This window comes from Amblyomma mixtum, chromosome 2 (genome assembly GCF_055824585.1).
Source record: "Amblyomma mixtum isolate Tamu chromosome 2, ASM5582458v1, whole genome shotgun sequence".
NCBI lineage: Eukaryota > Metazoa > Arthropoda > Arachnida > Ixodida > Ixodidae > Amblyomma > Amblyomma mixtum.
This window is the reverse complement of record NC_143013.1, coordinates 154,776,191-154,794,983: the sequence shown is the minus strand read 5'-3', so window position 1 is coordinate 154,794,983 and position 18,793 is coordinate 154,776,191. Positions and strand designations below refer to the sequence as shown.

At 48.3% G+C, this 18,793-nt stretch overlaps 1 long non-coding RNA gene across 1 annotated transcript; it reads left to right on the top strand.

Annotated features, from left to right (window-relative positions):
• The first annotated feature begins 3,387 nt into the window (after positions 1 to 3,387).
• On the top strand, positions 3,388 to 6,136 carry LOC149361333 (uncharacterized). The gene is made up of 2 exons (XR_016288949.1): positions 3,388 to 3,760; positions 5,788 to 6,136. It is a non-coding gene; the product is annotated as an uncharacterized LOC149361333 (long non-coding RNA).
• Positions 6,137 to 18,793: the final 12,657 nt, after the last annotated feature.

Sequence of the window (18,793 nt, the reverse complement as noted above, 5' to 3'; positions counted from 1 at the left end):
CTCCAAAGAAATTCAACCGCCGCAGCCGGGATCGAACCAGCGTCTTTCGGGCCAGCAGCCGAGCACTATAGCCACTGAGCCACCGCGGCGGCTGCAGCCGAGAAATTGGAAGCAATTAATTTCGCTGAGATTTCCACTAAGCGTCGACTGGACTGAGGGTAAAATTTCACCGCCATGACGCATTTCTATGCACGACTGCTGTTATGGTATTTTAAGTGGGCGAACCTGAAAGCGAACGATGAAACGAGTCACCGACGTGCCCCGAGGAGGGCTCCTCTTCCTGTAAAAGGGAGAACGTTTAGTATTGTTTCTCTTTCCCCCTGTAACTGGGTGCCGCTGAGAAGGCAGGCGCTGCTCTGGGAAATCGTCAAATCCCTGCCTTTCGTATGAAGCCTGCTGCACGGCACGTGGGCACGAACGGTGCCATGTTGGCCCTTCTATAGTCCAGAGTAGCTAACAGTATTCGGATCCGGGAAGACCGGCGAAGCTGGGGGTGAAAGAGGCCCGCACAATGAGGCGGGGACGGCAGCTCTGTCCGCTGTCGCGCCAGGTGCAGCAAGAGGCTTCTCCTCGTCTGAGAGAACGGCGGGCCTATTTCGCGGCCGCACGTGGTCCACAGCGTTCCTCGTAAATGAAGCGACGAAGATATTGTGGGATGGCGAACCGTTCCGGCATTCCAAGCTGGGCGTGGTCGGATGTTTCGAAAAAAGACGTGCTTGCCGGACGAACGCAAAGATCTTTTGCGTACGTTACTATCGCAGCGCATATTTTGCTTCAATCGCTTAAGGGCACAGGGTAAGGTAAAATTAGAAAAAAATAGTTTTTTTTTTCTTTTGCAATTTGAGAAGTTCCATTCTTTCTACACATGTTCCATGATCGCACTTTCCTCAGAAAGCCATATTTCGGGCTAAAAAACGCTTTTTCCGAAACCAAGTAGTCAGCGGCCACGCCCCCTTTCCGGATACCCTCCGCGTTAATCGCCAATTTTTACAACCAAAAAGTCCACCACCTGATTTGAAAGCTTGTCTGAAATCAGCTACATATAAAAAATTGTTTGCCGACAATTGTTCAGCTCTCTTTTTTAGCCAAGATAATCCTGAGACGCTGCGCACGTTTTTTCCACGTTTCTGCAACTTTCATGCAGCTGCGTACGAGTGCTTTCCCTGCGAAGAGTATTGTACTTTGTGCCGGTGTTGGTTGTTGTTGATAAGATGAGATGCCCAGAGCAAAGAAGGCCTTCGGCAGGCGCGAATTTCACGACAATCGTTACACTCATCGTGCAAAATCAAAAGGATGTCCACGCCCTAATGAGACGCCGAACGCCAAACGCGCCAGCTTCTTGACATCGAAGCTTTCAAGATTTTCTGTGTGCTTCCAGGAAAAGGATGTGCTACAGAGCAGCAGCGAATATGCCTTGATGAACATGGACGGCATTTGTGCCGCAATTACACAGAGTTGTGTATGTAGACAGTGCGGTGGAAGGGTAGAGCTCACCGAAATTCTGACAAAGCGCGTGTTTGTTAGGCTTCAAAGCACTGGACGCTGTTATTTCATTTAATGATGGTAGCATCGCACGGGCCAGCGTTTTGAAGGCGTGTGGATTGAACCCAGGGCGCAGCGCAATCGAGTGGCTAAGGGAAGCTGACCACAAGTGTATGTACTTTGCGGACCGAGCAACACGACAGCTGACAAAAGAGGCCCGACAAGCAAAATTACAAGCCCAAACGCTAAACATTGACTGCGACAGTGACTACGAAATAGGGGGCTATTAAACTAATGGCTATGAATGTGTTTGTTCGAATAAAAAATTGTTTTTCACATCTTTTTTCACTTTAGGCTCAATTATCTCGAAACAGTGTTTTTTCTTACAAAGGTACCATTATTTCCAATGTATTTCAAGACAGACAGCTGATTTTCTTTTGCAACCATCTACATAAGCGTTGGCAAATCCTGAACTAGAATTAAGCAATTTCCCTCAGTAGTTTTTCCGTTATGAATTTTCAAATGTGAAAAGAAAGCCGAAATTTATGTACTACAGTTAGAAATTTCAATAAAAATAAAATTTTCAACACATTTCAATTATTCTAGTTCAGTAAACAGAGCGCAAGATTTGGAACAAAATGATATATATATTACCAGGGTTCACCTATTAGTTGGCGAGAAAGATGTACCTCAACGTGGTCTAAAATGCATGGGAAGTATAGGGCTTACCCTGTGCCCTTAAAGCCCACATACGTTCTTAGGCCGAGGTGCAATCCTTGAGTGGGCGCTTGCAGCTGCCTGTCCATGAGGAGCTCAGCGGGAGGGGATCCAGAGAACGCGTGTGGCGTCGTTCTGCAGGAAAGCAGGATCCGCTCGATGTTTGGACATCCCCAGGCGCCGCCTTCTTAATTGTCTGCATGACGCTTTCCGCTGCTCCATTCGATGCTGGGTGCAATGGCGGAATCCGGTTTCGCCGGATGCCGTTTTTGCTGACGAAGTCTGCGTACTTATCGCTGGTGAATGCGGTGCCGTTGTCGCAGACAATGGTGTCTGGTATGCGATGTGCGCAAAATATGCTTCGGAGGCATCGAATCATGTCGTCCGCGTAAGGTGCATAAAAGGGAAGCACCTCTACCCATTTAGAGTAGGCATTGACTAGGCTGAAAAAGTAGTCTGATATGAACCACCAAAGTTGACAAACAGTCTAGACCATGGTTTATTCGGAAACGGCCACGGATTCATGATTTCCGTCCCATTCCCTGGGGTCGAAAGATTTTAAAAATCGCACTTTGTGTGCAATGTTGATGTTGACCCCTTCACACCAGATCTGGCTCCGTGCGACTGCTGTCTTTTTTTCCACACCTGGGTGTTTTTGACGAATCAGAAAATTGAGGCAAGGCTTCTGTTTATAGCTGACTAATTTTTTCCTGCTTTAATTGGGCTCCTCAATGCGAAATCAATAGGATGTTCCCGTGTTTTGTCTGTGCGCTAGAGTAGCTTCTATTCCTGATGACGAAGTGTTGCAGTTGAGAAATATTTCCTTTTACGAATCGAAATGATGTAGTACCGATGCAGAAGACAGTACATCTTAACTTTCTCTGAAAGCTAGGTGCTCTACACTTACTTACCCACTTCCACAGAGTTTTGTAAGTAGCAGATTCAAGGGCCGGACAACTGTCGAAAGCTTAGGTGGAAAACGCGTTGAAGATGCCTAACATCTTTGGGACTTGTGACATTCAGGACAGCTTCTATCTTCCTTGCTGTTGGCCTCACGGCATCTTCGTTTATGACATGGTCCACAGTTGCTAGAATGAACGTATATCTAAATGGAGCTTGACGCCTGCTTGCTGTAGACGCTGTTGCACACTGGCCACGTTCTTCAAGTGTTCTGCGTAGTCTATTCCCGTTACCAAGACGTTATCAAAGTACACGGTGATGTGTCGCATCTCCTGTAGCAAATGTTTTAGTTCTCTCTTGAATATGGCTGGCGCTGAAGCTACTCCGATAGGCCACCCGGTGTACTGAAGGAGGCCTTGAGGCGTGTTGATGGTCAGTAGCCTCCGTGGCATGGTGTTAATTTCTACCTGCTGGTAATGTCTTCAGCCTCGCAAATTTTCGGCCACCTCAAAATTTCTCCCGTAGGTTCTCAAATCGCGGCAAGGGGATATTTTTCGAGCACTGCGTCACCACTGTGACCTTGAAGTCGCCACATGTGCGCACGCGGCCGTCTTACTTCAGCACAGGAACTGCGGCTGCCCCGTCGGATGTTCTTACTGGTGTAAGTACCCCTTATCGTTCTATTCTTTGCAACTTGTCTGCTACCTTGTCTTGCAGTGCGAAAGGAATTGTTTGCGGTTTGAAGAAATTAGGAACTGGATCTTCCTTGACGACAATTTTGGCTTTCAAACCTTTGAATGTTCATAGTCCCTCTGAAAATACTTCTTTCTAGCAAGTCAGCAACTCCTTAACGCTCGTGATTCAATGTATCTGACGTCATTGAGTTCGAGCTGCAGCGCACTGATCCACTTTCGTTCGAGAAAGGTTGGAGACTGGTCCGAAGCTAAAAATAAAGGCAGGGTTGCCCCTCTTCGTTTGACCTGGACCGGAACGGTTACCTTTACCCTACCGGGTGTCATTCTTCCGCAATATCTCTTCAGAATCACGTCTGAAGGGTCTACTGACAGCTCAGGAAGCCACTGTTGGAATGCGGCCTCCCCAATTGCACTGACACTGGCCCCAGTGTCCACCTTCATTCTAAGAGGCCTGCCTGAGCAGCATAGAGCAGCTCTCCACAGCGATAGCAACTTATCGTCTGTTTCATATGCGCTGGGCATGGCACTGTGAACTGGGTGCGCTTCGGCCATACTCGAGCTTGCATCAGTATGCTAAAGTTATTTCGCCATCTTCATTGCAAACAGGAGCTTGACTTCCGACTCGAACGTTAGGTTTGATTCTTAAGGCCGGTGCCGCTGCATTGGCACGTTATTGCAGGCGCAGAGGAGTCTGTCCCTAAGCATGTCAGGAAAGAAGGTGCCGTACCCACTCAGTTTGCTGAAAGCTTTTTAAGTGATGTTATTAGTCGCTGACGTATCTCCCGGTTGGCGAGAGCGACTATTGAATTTGAAGCCGCAAGCCCCCACGGAAGGCTTTGCAGTGTAGGGGCCCGAGAGCACGGTGAACATTTCGTCGATGGAGACTTGATGCGGTGTTTTAGGCGTCAGCAGGCTCCATTTTAAGGAGTAGGTATTGGGCCGCAGCAGGTCAAGAACACGGACCTGTTCCTCTCCTCTGGAACGCGGTCGGCATCGAAGAAGAGATTTACACGCTCCAAGTACTCCGTCCAAGCTCCTCCTCCGCAGTGGATTTGCTCAATTGATCCGAAGGTAGGCATGGTTGCAGATAAAGTAACGCGATGCAGGAAAACATTCACCTCGTCGCCACAGTGGTTCTAGGATTGTAAGTAGGCGAGCCTGAAAGCGAACGTCGAAACCGATCACCGACGTGTCCTGAGGAGGGCGCAGTAAGAGGCGCACTGTAAACCGACAGTACACGGTCCTAGCGGGAGTCACACTGGCCCATATCCCTGAAAAGGGGGCATCGTTTATCGCTTTCCCTGTTCCCCGTGCAGTTGGGCGCCGCTGAGAAGGCGCCTACGGCGTCCGTAGCGTCCGATGCTTTGGGGAATATTCATCAATCCACCAGAGCCGGCTGCGCTCAAAGTTTGGCCTATCAAAACAACTATGTAGCAGCCACCGCCGGATGCCGACTCGAGCCTTGTGTCCCGCGTCTACCCTTTCGATTTCAAGTGGCAGCTTTGCTTTCCCCAACTATCGTGAATGATGTCCGATGTTGTGAATTGCCGACGTCGAATCTTCGGTGATGCTGCTTATATTTTGCTTATTTACATATTTGTCACGTTGCACAAACCAGCCAATCGAGAGGTAGCTTTTATGGGGTGGTTTCTCTCCGGAGGACAGCGCTTTCACTGAGACCAAGCAGACTGCATTATGGCAGCTGGTAATGAAATGTGAAGGCATATAGAATGGAGGTTATCTGATGTTTTCTGCCGACGATAATTTTTCAAAAATTCCTCATTCCTCAACCACCAAATTTCGCCTGTATGTCGAAAACTAATGTCGCCAACCCGAGACGGTCATTTTTTTCGAGATTTCCTGAACGAAAGATTCCACCCTCTTGCCTCCTTCATGCCGCGCTTATTGACTGTCGTTTGACCGCCAACGCCACTTTCAGACGTTCCCTCGCCGTTCTCTAATAATGTGCAATCTGCCACTTTGTTTTCCGCAGGGTGGCGGTTTTCGAAGAGCTCGTCAACACAGCGGGACGTAAAGTTTAGAGTGACCACCTGCGGCATGGAGGCGCGCGCCGTTGATGCGCGGGAAGCCTGGTGATTCAGATGCGTCCTCAGTTGCGTTTCTAGACTTGCTAGGATGCTGCTTCATCCGACTCTCGTTCATGGAATTTCCGAGAAGCATCTGGGGCAGCGCGTCGACTAGTTCATATTCGGTCCCGGTTCGAGCGGCTGTTTTGAATGGAATATTGACGTTACAGGTTTAAATTAACGCAGTGGATGTCTCCGCGGGTACAAGACACCTACGCAATAAAACGAGACGTTAAGAGACGGGTGGGCACTCTACTTGCCAGTGTGATTTATTAGAACAATTGTTGTTTGAACTAAACATACGGCGCATGCGCATCCTCAACTACTCACAAGACACGGGCGTTGATGACACCTTTGATCACCATTTACCCTCCAGGCATGCACGTTCCTTGTTCTTTAAACACAGCGACTGTGAATTACAAGTCTAACTTTATAAACAATGGCATAAAAAGGGGCCTATAAGATAAGACATGTGAAAGCCTTCGTCGAGTGCGAGGCTGGTGTAGTTATCGCAGTCCGTTGACTTGGGAAAGTATATAGGACAGAAAACCATTTGCGTTACACGTTTGCAGGATAACTCCCTAGGATGAAAAGACTTATACGAAGACATTCGTCTATTGCCGGAGCTTCAAAAAAGGCAAACTGGGGAGTTGTTCAAGAGCAAGAAATCTTTGAAGCGTGCTTACATGGACGGTAGGTAATAATGATGAAAGGCGTCATCAATGCGCGTGGCATGGGAGTAGTCGAGGATACATTTACGTTGGATATTACGCGCGGTAATTGTTATATCGCGATGGAAAGAAGCGCAAAAAACGCGGTGCCTACGCGCTGCGCTTTTATTTCTATTTATCGTGATTTAAGCTGGTTGCTAAAAAGCTGCTGTGTTCGCATTTCTTTTCACCGCCCCTGTAGGTTTCAAAAAAGCGCAGTTTGAAGGCCAGCGCCTGTCCACGCGTCTTTGTATGCGCTATGACTCCCCTCTTGTTACAGTTTTACGATGCACCAAATAGCCCAACGGCATGCTGTATCGCGATCTTATATGTCCCATTTGCAGTGTACGCTCATTTTAACAGGTTTTATACCTCCTACTTACTCGGCGGAGGGCGCCTGACTTACTGGACCAATGGCGTGCCCAGCAATGGGGCCTGAAGTGGTGGTTTTCTAGCCGGAAACTAAAAGAAAAACCTCAAATACTGACATATATTTTCCCCGCGGTAGGAAATGAGAAGGGGCTCAATAATTAAAAGTCATTAGGTGGTAGTCCTGTATTTAAAATAATTTTTCAATAATCGGGTCTTCACCCGACTCGTAGCAAAATACTACTAAATATGCACTTCATAAATGTCTGGTCGTCGACAATTGAGCGAATCTCGCTACTGGTGGCCCCTGCGAATGGGGCATTCCGCCATCTTCGCTTGTCAGCAGCCAAATTTTTTTGGACCAAGAGGAAGAAAGAGGAAGATCAAACAAGGCGATAAACGATGCAAACACAAAGGACATCTCTGCTTGCATCGTTTATTGCCGGGTTTGATCTTGCTTTTGGTCGAGTAAAACGTGGTATGCAAATATATTAAGTTTAATTTTCTCAGCTTTCAAATTTTCTGCGATCACTCATCCTTACAGCATTTTAGAATGAAAGCATAAATATTGACACTGAGGAATACAATGATGACCTCTATTTTGTTTGTTTTGATTGTTCAACGTCACCGGGTTGACTTTACAAGAATGTTAATTGTAATTGCTTAGCAATTTTACCAGCTGGCTGAAAATAATATGATATTCTGAAAACTGCATAAAAATTATTGATCGGCCTGGATTGAGCTGTCGGTGTATAAGGATCGAAAATTATTTTAGTCGCAGCGTCCCCCCTTAAGAGGCTAGTGCCTGCTCTACAATAATCACATTAAAAGGCCCCCTCTGGATTTTTTTCTTATGCTCTACTGCTTCAATTAGATTTAGACGACGGGCCGAGGGCAATTGAGGGAAAACGCAGTAAATTCGGGACAGAGGCTTATGTAACCTATAGGCTAAAAATTCTCGTTATGCGGTTTGTACACAAACGAGCAAAATAAGACTTCAGAGCGAGGGTTGTCGATCTCATATTCCATTCTCTAGCGGTGTCGCAGGCGTCAGCAAAGGGCAACATTGCGGTGGCAGTGGTGACTTGCACGGTTACACTTATTGCATAAAAGAAGCCTAGCAGCAGCTGCTGTGCGGAGGGAGAGGGCACAGTAGTTATGGCGTGAAGCAAATATTGGAAGCGATATGGGGAAGTGAAAGGCGAGAAGTAGGAGCAGCTTTCGTGCGTCAAGAGTGTTCGGTGTTTTACCAAGCACCCATGTGGATCGACCACCAGTGGCAGTTAGAGGAGGATTGTGAGCTTGCCCCTCTGCAGAATAGAGCATCGGTACATCTGTGAGCAGATGTGTGCATTTAAGGTATATCGACACCACTCGTGTGGAAATAACGGCTGTCATTACCTTGGTCGGTTCTTCCTCGTGTCCTATTCTCGCCAGGATGGCTTTAAGAAGACTTTCAAGACCTGCATCGTCATGATCCTGTGGAAGGTACCAAATTTGCAATATTAATTTCATTACAAATTATAGTCGGACACAGGTAATTCTGCCGTGAACATCTGGCCACATAATTAGAGCGTTGTTACTGCTTAAGCACGAAGGCATATGTCTAAGATTCTTGAAAAAAAATACTGAATAGTGAGTAATTGCACAATACTGGTATGGAAATCTTTAAAGTAATGGTCCTTTGGGCTGTGTACCGAAATCTTTATTTTCACTGTTTCCATCTATCGCATCGAGCTCTTAAAACTCCCATTGAAACTAATGGGGCACGCTTTTGACAACAGCAACAACGTTAATACGAAGAAAAAATGAAAAATTGTCGTGGTCTGCGGATGTAGTAACTGTCATACTAAAATATTACAATATACGTACAAATATAGCGTCCATAAAGTGTTTCCGGCTAAAAAATGCTTTTGTCTTTATGCGTCGGGTCCGCATAATGCAAGTTTTAAGTGAAAGAATTTCCTTATCTCTCCCTTGTTTGTATAGTCAGACATTAAAAACCTGCTTTCGCTCTCAGCTGTGATTAGTCAGCAGATTATTAGATAATACCTAAACAAGAATAATAAAATGAAATTTCAAACGCTATAATTTTGGCATCTCTGCAGTGATCGATCTAGTCAAGCAATAAAAACCCAATTTTGTTTACTGCCGGAATTGCCCAGTGGAGTATTACAAGACACCGCGGGCAGTGACCCACTGCTACTAAATGCTGCTTTTAAACACTGCCCAGCTGAGGCACAGATAACAGTTAGGAAATTCGGTATCAATCACTGGCTGAGGTAGCAGTGAGTGCTGTTATCCCAAAGGTGTTTTATGTCAACAGTGCTTAAGTGTGTCCTGATTGATTTTAAAACGCTGTTAAACGCAGGTTTTGCTCCACCTCTATGAACGCAGTACGGATGAACAAAAGGCAGGTATGAAAAGCAGTCGTAAGCATCCCTCAGCTGTCCCGTTCCGGTTGGCAATTTCAAAGGCAGCGTTACAAGATACGAGATCCAATTTGACAGGAGCAGATCAGTCCCGACCCGCTGCGATGGCTCAGTGGTTAGGGCGCTCGTCTACCGAGTCTGAGAACCCGTGCCCGCAGGCAGCGTTTCGATCGAGACGAAACGCAAAAGGCGCCCGTGTGCTGTGCGATGCCAGCGCACGTTAGAGATCCCCAGGAGGTCTAAATTATTCCAAAGCCCTCCACAACGGCACTTCTTCCCTTTCTTCTCTCACACGCTCCTTTACGGCTTCTTTACAGCGCGCTTGAGGTGTCCACCGACATATGTGACGCAGACACTGCGCCATTTCCTTTCCCAAAGAACCAATTTACCTATTGCAGACCCGCCTGTCGCACTGCCCACTCTCCGCAGGCCTCATGCGCCCTACTCCAAACTCCATCAGATGTGCTCCAGCTTAAACGTGTTTTAAGAGCTTTAGAATAGGGGGACACAACCGGTTGGCGGGACAGGAAATAACAGGGTGCCAGTAGGCATATTCCCCGTTCCCCTAACCGAAAAAGTCTTCATTCTAGAACTCGCTCTAGAAAAAGCGAAAATAAGCTGTAAGGGTCTTCCTTCGAGCTTAGCGCATTTGCGGCGCTATGTAGAACGCGCTCGCCAGGACAGCTGGTGCCACTGACCAGTTGGCCCCGTCGGACTGTACATGGCACGGAATATGCCAAGACTCCTCCTTGTGCAGCGTTTCTGAAAATATCCAACTTGTAGTTTTTGACGTGTATTAATTGGACCTGGGTGTAGAAAGAAACAAGTTTGCAAGAAGCACTCTCCGGCTGCAGACGTCGCTCGGTATACATAGATTTATAGCGTGATAGACTCGCAAAAACTGCAATGATTCACTGCGAAGAGATTCCCTCCCCTTCCCTCGGCGAAATGTAGGCCATGATGGTTGTGCAGTGGATTGCACTGAGGCAAGAGAGTGCCACAAAGACCAGCCGCCATAAAGCGTGTCGACCTAAACATTAGCATGAACTGAGCACAAGCGCTTCTAGTTCCTTGGCTGCAACCACGTGGTGCATGGCTCTTAACATAAAAAGCGGCGCATTGACAAAACGAGCGATTGAGCGAGTGCCTGCCATGGAAGCGCTACATGCCACTACTCTTAACAGACTGGCTGGACCACCGTTAGTGCAACCAGTTTCGCAGCTCCACCAAAACTGTGGCCCCACTGGCGGCCACGCCAAATAACGGCGCTGCAGTCGAGTCTTTTTCCGGCCCAATGCGCCGTCTGCTGCACGTGAAGCGCAGAGGCTGTTCGAATATGTGCTTTATGTGCAGTCTGTAGAATGAACTGTTCTTCGCAACAAAGCAGGGAAGTCACATCTGCTTCGCCACGTTGCGGGACACGATAACAATGCCCTGAGATCAATAGAAGTACGCGTAAGTCCTGTGGTGCCCTCTTTTATGTCTGCGTTGTCTCGCGAAACACTTGAAGGTGATCGCTTTCCTGACGGCCGAAGCAAATGATTATTACTTTTTTTTTCTGGTTAGACAATTCCTCTTTCTCCTTAACTAGAGTTTAAGGGTAGAAGGATGAAAGAGCGAAATACACTCATGTGCTTTGTTTTGGACGTTTTGCAAATATAAATTGCCGCAGAGTCATTTATCCTAGTAGGCTTACGTTAAACTTACTTCCTTCATTGACTTCTGTTGCACATTTTTTTTTACAGCGCTTGCGAACATTTGCATGACACATTTTCTTCGTTGCGAATATTTTGACTGCAGTAGGGGTGTGTGTAAATGCGATTTAAGAGGAGGTAGTGCAGCCACAGGGGTGGCTCTAAGGTGTGCTGGCTCTCATGCTTTGTTTGCCTGGACATCGCGCTGTAGCTAAGCTTTAGAGATCAGCTGAGTACCGCGGCTATGCCCCTGAAGTACAAAAGAGTTGCGAAGATTGATTATTGGTGGGAAAGCATTTGATATTCGGTCATTGCTGACTTACCGGGAGTCGTTAAGTTGCTCTCGAAACCACTACTGCGTGAAAATATATGAAAATCTTTCGCCTTGGGAGTTGAAGAGGGGGGGTACATATGTAAACACAGTACGTTATTCCGTTTGTAATGTAGCTATGCCTTTCCTATTGAAAATAAAAGAAAAATAGACCTCCATACATACGCCATAGCTGCCAATTGTAGTTAGCAACTTCCGAGAGGGGTTCGAAGGCATGCTGTGTTTACGCTTGTTCGCACCTCCTGATGCTGTACTACTACCGCGTTTTTGTGATAGTGCTACCCAAAACACGTTCCCTGGGAAAGCCCGCTTATATAGCTTCGTATGGAAACATTTAATTTTGCATCAGAATATATCAGTGCTTAATGACTCGGGGACGAACCCTGAGGAGCCTAGCGGAGAAGACACGCTCTGTATGGGCTCCGTCAACCTTTGCCCTTTTGCCGAATCGCCTCTTATGCGGTCCCGAAATCTTCAGTTCAGGCCGGGACCTCTGAGAGAACTTCGTTGGCCGTGAGTGCTCCTTATTTTTGCAAAGCTGCCCTTGAAGACAGAGGCGACGCCAATGCGGCAAGTCAAACGCCACTCCATCGGTGCACGTCAAGCCCCGCGTCACGTCTGCTTGCCATATAGAAACTGCACTGCTTGCTAGCCAGGCCCCAGCGGATTTTGTGCAATGCCTACTGCTGCCGCAAAAACTGAAGACTCAATTGAATGTGAAGTAGAGGACATTCCACCGGAGCTTTACGATCAAAGCTCGAAGGAGGAGGGACCAGCGCTGCGGATGCCGCCGGAAGACCCTAGCTTTAAGTGAACGCTAAACGTCTACATGCGCACGAAGTTTCTAAATTCCTGCTTCGACTTCGGCCCGGATTTAACATCATTATAATTAGCACCCCTCACCAGGAGGTAGCCGTACTACCAAAGAAAATCTCCCAGATCACGCTCGAATGCATGAAATACCTCAACACATACGTGGCGGCACCAGACGGAGCATTGAGAGGAGTCATACCCGTAGTGGGACCCAACACACCTGCGGACGAGCTCATGTCCCACCTCAGAGTTCGCAGCCTAGGAGGTGGAAGTCCTGCAAGCCCTCATGCTCGGTAGATCAACGACAGCGGTCATCACTTAGCGCTCGCCGACTCCTCCCAGTTGGGTCTAATACTACGAGGGATAAACCCTATAAACCTGCCCATAAATTCTTCCAGGTATGCCAGAGAGCATCGGACACTGGTCATATATGTGCCGAACACCAGAAATCAAGATCTGCCGACTCTGTGGTACGAGGGATGCAGCTGAACTCCTTACATGATAATCACGCTACGCAGCCTGCGGAGAGGCCCGCAACACAGGGTGCTGGGATTGCCAAAAACGCCTTAAGCCCGACACACGACACCGCTAAAAGCATCCTGTCCTATCCAATAAAACGTGCAACTTGCGAACCAGCCAAAACCAGAACATCTTTGCAGATCCGACAATGCATCCAACCTAAGGTTCAGGTGGCTCAGCTCTAATCAAAAACCTCATCGAGCTCGCGGCCGAGATTACGTTCCCACTCGAGATCCTAGGTTGACCTACGCCATGCAGAAGACTGATCCTACATTCCGTCAACATCTACTGGGAAGAACGTCAAGATAACCACGAAAATGACACCACCCAACACCAACGACCAGGTGGTATGGCGAGCTTTGAGCGTCTCTCGTCCTTCAAACATCTGCTCCTAATCTTCCCAACAAAAGGACAACACACACTTTAGAGAACAAGTCAGTGAGCTAAATCGGCGCCTTCAGCGCGTAGAAGCACAACTCACACAGCACAACTGTCAAAAGGGGCGCAAACTAGAGAAGACCCACTGCGCAAGTAAAGGCATCCTCTACAGAACTTCCTAGTTTCCTAAGCTTACAAGCTGCAATTCGAACTCTCATCACCCAGTAGCAGTAGTTTGCCAACCAGATGCAAGCTAAGACGTAGACCAGTGCAGAGCTAGGGCAAGCCGTAACCGAGTTCCAACGCAGCGTGCGTGTCCTGGTACACAGCCCACGCATGAACCCAAGAGCGAAGGTATACACGCGCATCAACACAAATGACGGCAGTGATGCAGAATGGAGCCTCGACGGCAGCAACTACTGATACCTTTCCAGACATCTCAAATCAATTGGAAATATGGCAGTGGATAATGGCTCCTTCCATAAATAAGAAACCTCGCTACAATTCTTCATTCAGACCTTCCCAACTCCACCCGCGATCATCAGTCTTCAAGGAATAGAATCGCAATCTGCCTGCCTGCCCGCGTGGTGAATCCGGATTAGAAGCCTGTAGAAGCCTCTTATCAGAGGCTTCTACAGGCTTTTAAATCCGGATTCACCATGCGTCATTGTGTATGTATCAAAATCTATAGCCTCAGTTCCACACGCCACCTCACTTACCGGGATTAACCACATATTGCTGGAAGTCCTTCCACAAAAGCGAGGGAAACGCAGTACTTTTCTATTAAACCTATATAGCCCAATTCATGCGGTACAAGAACAGTTGGGAAACGTACTCCAGGAATGTGCTCGAATAGCAGGCAAAAAAACCTGCTTTTAGTGTTGGGCTACCTGAACGTCCCCCATAGGGCCTTAGGGTATAGGAAAAAAGGACACCAGAAAAGGCACCTTCTTGTTTGAAGCATCGGACAGGGATGACCTCAGGCTAGCTAGGGACTTCACAACACCTACCAGAATCGGTAGCAGCATACGCACAGACACCACCCCTGATGTATGTTTTACGAAGAACGCTGCCAAAGCCACATGAATTAACCTCGGGGAGACCCTTGGGAGTGATCATTGCATTCTGAGTGCAGCAATCTCGACTTCTCCCAAGCTCAAACTTAGCATAGGGGATAAGAAGATCACTAATTGGGAAGCGTTTCGTAAATGCTTCCCCCACACACACACACACCCGAAAGAAGGATCAAGAACATAGGAGAGTGGACACAAAACAAACGATATAATAACGCTTCCGCACAGCCGCCACTACGGAAGTCGATCGACATCTCTTATACTGTTGTGGGAGAAGAAAAAAATCTCTAAAGATGTTGGAAACAGCTGAGATTCAATAAACAACTGCGTCTGCGCATTGGCTTCATCAGAGAGGAAGCTCGCCAGTATTCCAGCCAACTGGCCCAACAGAACTGGGTACAGTTCAGTGAAAGGAAAGGAAAAGAAGTGGAAGGCGCTTTAAAAGCAGCCCTCAGTACTGCTCAAATCTGGCCCATCCTCTGCAGACTCAACCCTACACAGCAAGATCGGCCGCTAGTCGTTCCCTGTAAACAATAGCTCAACAATTCTATGGGTCCGACAAGGAGCTCACGGAAGCCCTGTAGACGTGTTATATTGGCGACACTCCAATACCAACTTCTTCTACCACTTACAACGGTCTTACAAACCCATACTTGATGCCCCAATAAAAACATCTGGGGTGCAAGCCGCAGCCCGTGCTTCGCAGCCAAACACCGCTACTGGAGCGGATAAAATCACAAACGCTATTATTCGTAATCATTGTCATCCGCATACCAAAGCCATCACTGTCTATTCAGTGATGACCTCTGGGAAAAGAAGTGACCAGATGAAGTTATCACCATTGCCAAGCCCGGCAAGCGACTGTCTCTTGACTCCCTCTGGCCAGTCTCTCGTAACATCCTATGAACAGGTCATTCACACCCCCCTCCAAAATTATATTCAGGACATTATCTCTTCCCGCCTACTATGGTCGGGTTACGGCCATGGCTGTAGGCCAAACACTCCTTCCAGCTCCTGCGCGAAATGCTTACCAACATCGCCAGAGTTGAAGAACATCTCGCCTTGGCCTTATACTTAAAGGGCGCCTTCGACAATACATCCCGCAAGGCGACCCTTCCAAGCCATAAATGACCTCAACTGCGACGAATAGTTAATATATATGCGTGCGTTCCTCACGGCCACAGTGGGCATCGGTCAAACCCGTTTCGATGTCAAAGATGTGCCACACATAGCAACACCTCAGGCTATTGCGTGCACTACAAGCACTTATAAATTTTGTCTTTACCATGTACCCGAATGATATAACTCTATGGGCCATAAAGGCTTCCTGGGTTAAAAAGAAGCCACCTTACCATCAGCAGCCTGGATCGTCGAGGACTTCTCCTCTCAAAGAAGCCTACTCGGCGCCCCGGAGAAACCAGAGGCCATAAGAGTACATGGCCCGAGATACGTCTCTCCAGGTTCCATCAGCCTCACGATCGAGGTTCAAGCCATCAGGGAAGTTAACCTAATCCGCATTCTTGGTCATTCGTGACATCCACACCACGTTCGTGACATCCACACCACCAGACTCGCAAAAGCGCATCAAACCAAACAGCTCACATGATCAGCCGCGATACCAAACATCGCCAAACAATCCGAGGAGAAGACACCCTGCGGCTGGTGCAAGCACTGGTACTCAGCCGTGTCACATACAGGCTCCAGTTTCACATGCTACCAAAGGGTCAGGAAGAGCAACTTGACTCAATCAAAAGGGCGATATAGAAGACGGCTTTTATCCTTTCAAAAAACGCCTCGACGGAGCGTCCGACCTCCCTGGGAATCTTTACGGAACAGAAGCCTTCCATGCATCTCAAATACTAAGACATCAGACCACCGAAGCTAGACGAGCTATCATACTCCCAGCAGGCACAGTTGCAGACACTCGTGCACTGGATGCTCAAACCTCAGTAAAACAACACAGGAAATATATCGCTATTACCCCGATATCTAAACATGCTTAAAGAAGCCTACTCTTAAAGCCTATGCTTAAAGACGTTCACACAGGCACACGACGAGCGCCAGTGTTCTACCTACGGCTTCGCAGAGCCAATTCGCCGAACGTGGAATATTTGGACGCCGCAGCATACCTGCACCGCGACAAGTACGCAGTGGCGGCAGTGGACCACCACTTCTATACACTGTTCACTGCTTTAGTAAGAGCCGAAACACCAGCCGCCGCGAAGAACACCGCCATTAGGCATTACGAGTCCCAAAGCCAAAGCGCTCATGTAATAACAGACATAACATGCGTGTCGAAACTTCCTGAGAGGCCGAATTTGCAAGCACGTCAGCCGCCTCATGCCCACTAAAGCCCTCACCAAGCACCACCACATCACATTATCCCCAGGGCATGACCCGATCAAAACGCACGACAGAATTTTTTGTCGCGTATCTGTCGCGCGACAAAATTTTGTGTCGCGCGACAAGCTGTCTTGTAGTGCATTGTGTCGTGCGACAGGGGCTCGTGTCGTGGGTTCTTTCTCGCGACAAAAGTGTTTGTAGTGGGTTCTGTCGCACGACAGTCATCATTCCTGTATTTTGTAGTGTGCAGAAGGTACCTGTCGCAGGATTTGTCGCGCGACAGGTTTTTGTCGTAGGTGCTGTCGTGCGACAGGGAGAGTCGTGCCGCGCGACAGGGCCTGCGTGCCTCGACAGAGTTGCCTGTCGCGGGTTCAGTCGCGCGACACTACAGCCTGTCGAGGTATCTGTCTTGCGACAGATACCTGTCGTGGGTCTGTCTTGCGACAGATACCTGTCGTGGGTTCTGTCTTGGGACAAATATCTGTCGTGGGTTCTGTCTTGGGACAAATATCTGTCGAGGCAAGTGTCGTGTTAGAGGTTGCAGTCGATGGTAATTGTGGTTTTCTACAGAAATCTCGAATTTCTGTAGCGCCATCATGGGATAGTGATAGGCGGACATTCACCAATTTCGTGTTAAATCGCTTGCACTTTGGCGATGCCACGAAGACGATGCGACTTGCTTTGATCGATTGGCGACGATCATCGAGGGAATTAAATGAAGTGTTAATTCACAAACGCGACTCGAGTTTGCAACTCGCTTCCCTACCTAGGTACCGGCCGCACGAAAATTGGCGGGGATGAGAGGCGCCGCTCGCAATCAATCTTCCCTTCAGTTCGCACATGACAGTGTGAGCGAAAGAAGACCATGCTCAAGAGAAAGCATATGCACCAGCGAGAATGCTAGCGGTGCCTGTGAATGAGGCAGTGCTTGCGGTAGTGGCATGCTGCGAGCCACGGGAGCGTCTTCATTCCATCCGGCGCGAGCATGACGAATAGCGCTACTGAAGGTCAGTGTACTCGTGGCTGCTGTGACCTGTGCGTCTCGCAACATACTGTACCCACTACCACATGCGGAGAAAAGGCTAAGGTCACATATACGCGTCGCTTAACGTCACGTAATGGGAGTAACCTGATGGCGAAAAAGCTGGAAGATATTACTCGCAGTAATCGTCCTGCTATCACAAAGGCAGCATGTATGTTACGCACGCATGACCTGTTGCCTGTATAAATGATCAAGGCGACTCCCATATCAAGTTTCCACGTTTCAGTTTTTAGCCGCGCATGCTGCAAGATCATCATAAAATATGAAAAATATATATATATATTCTTACGACTTCGTTCATTGCTTCCATTGAAAATTTCATGACAGTGACACAACCATCTCGCTAAATGTAGAAAACAGCGTACGAATCCTAAGGCCCAGTACAGCCTTGAGCGTGTTTGAACACGGACGCCTAGAAAGGGCGCGCGCGTGGACCGTTGCGTCGCGCCTTCGCTGTAATTTCCCGGAGGAGCAAGAACCCGAATATTTGTCAGTCGACGTGGCGTTACCCCGCGACGCCAAGGATTGGGTGGCGAGATCTGCGACATGAAGTCGCGCCGCAAGAATTCGGTCAGTGAGTGACTTCCCCATGAGGATGTATTAGTTCGGGGCTCCCCCTCCGTGACCAAGGGGCTTAATTAACTCGCGCGAACTCTGTGACTCCCTACTGTAAACGTGTGTTTAATGTCCATTCACACTCGCAATAGCAAAGGCCATGCGGCCAGCAGTCGCTTGCGATCGGGCAGCAGCTCCACGACACTTCCTCACACCTACAAGAGTGACCTGCAGCTCGCCTGCTGGTTTGATTCTCACGTGAAATGAGAAGTCTTGGGACTGACGTCAGTCGATCGCGCGCTTTGGTTCAGTCTCCTGAGCCCTCGCGCCTCGTCCTCTAGAGTGTTCGGGTCCCTCACACTCGGTCCACTAAAGTGTTCTGGTCCCTCGCTATTAACAGTGTGCTACGACAACCTGAGCGAAGAGTAGAATGTCGGGGCGGTTTTGACGTGCGCCACTGCCATGCAAGCGTAAGGGCGCTCTTCTCGGGACCGGCCTGCCAGCCTGGAAGCCGGCGTCAGAAAAATTCACTGGTATTGTTTGTTCACGTCCATTTACTAAGCTCTGGGATAGAGTATCGTTAGCCAATATCGAGTTGTTGGTAGAAGCGATAACAGCAAAACAAATTTTCTCCCACAGCCGCTTCTGCTGCC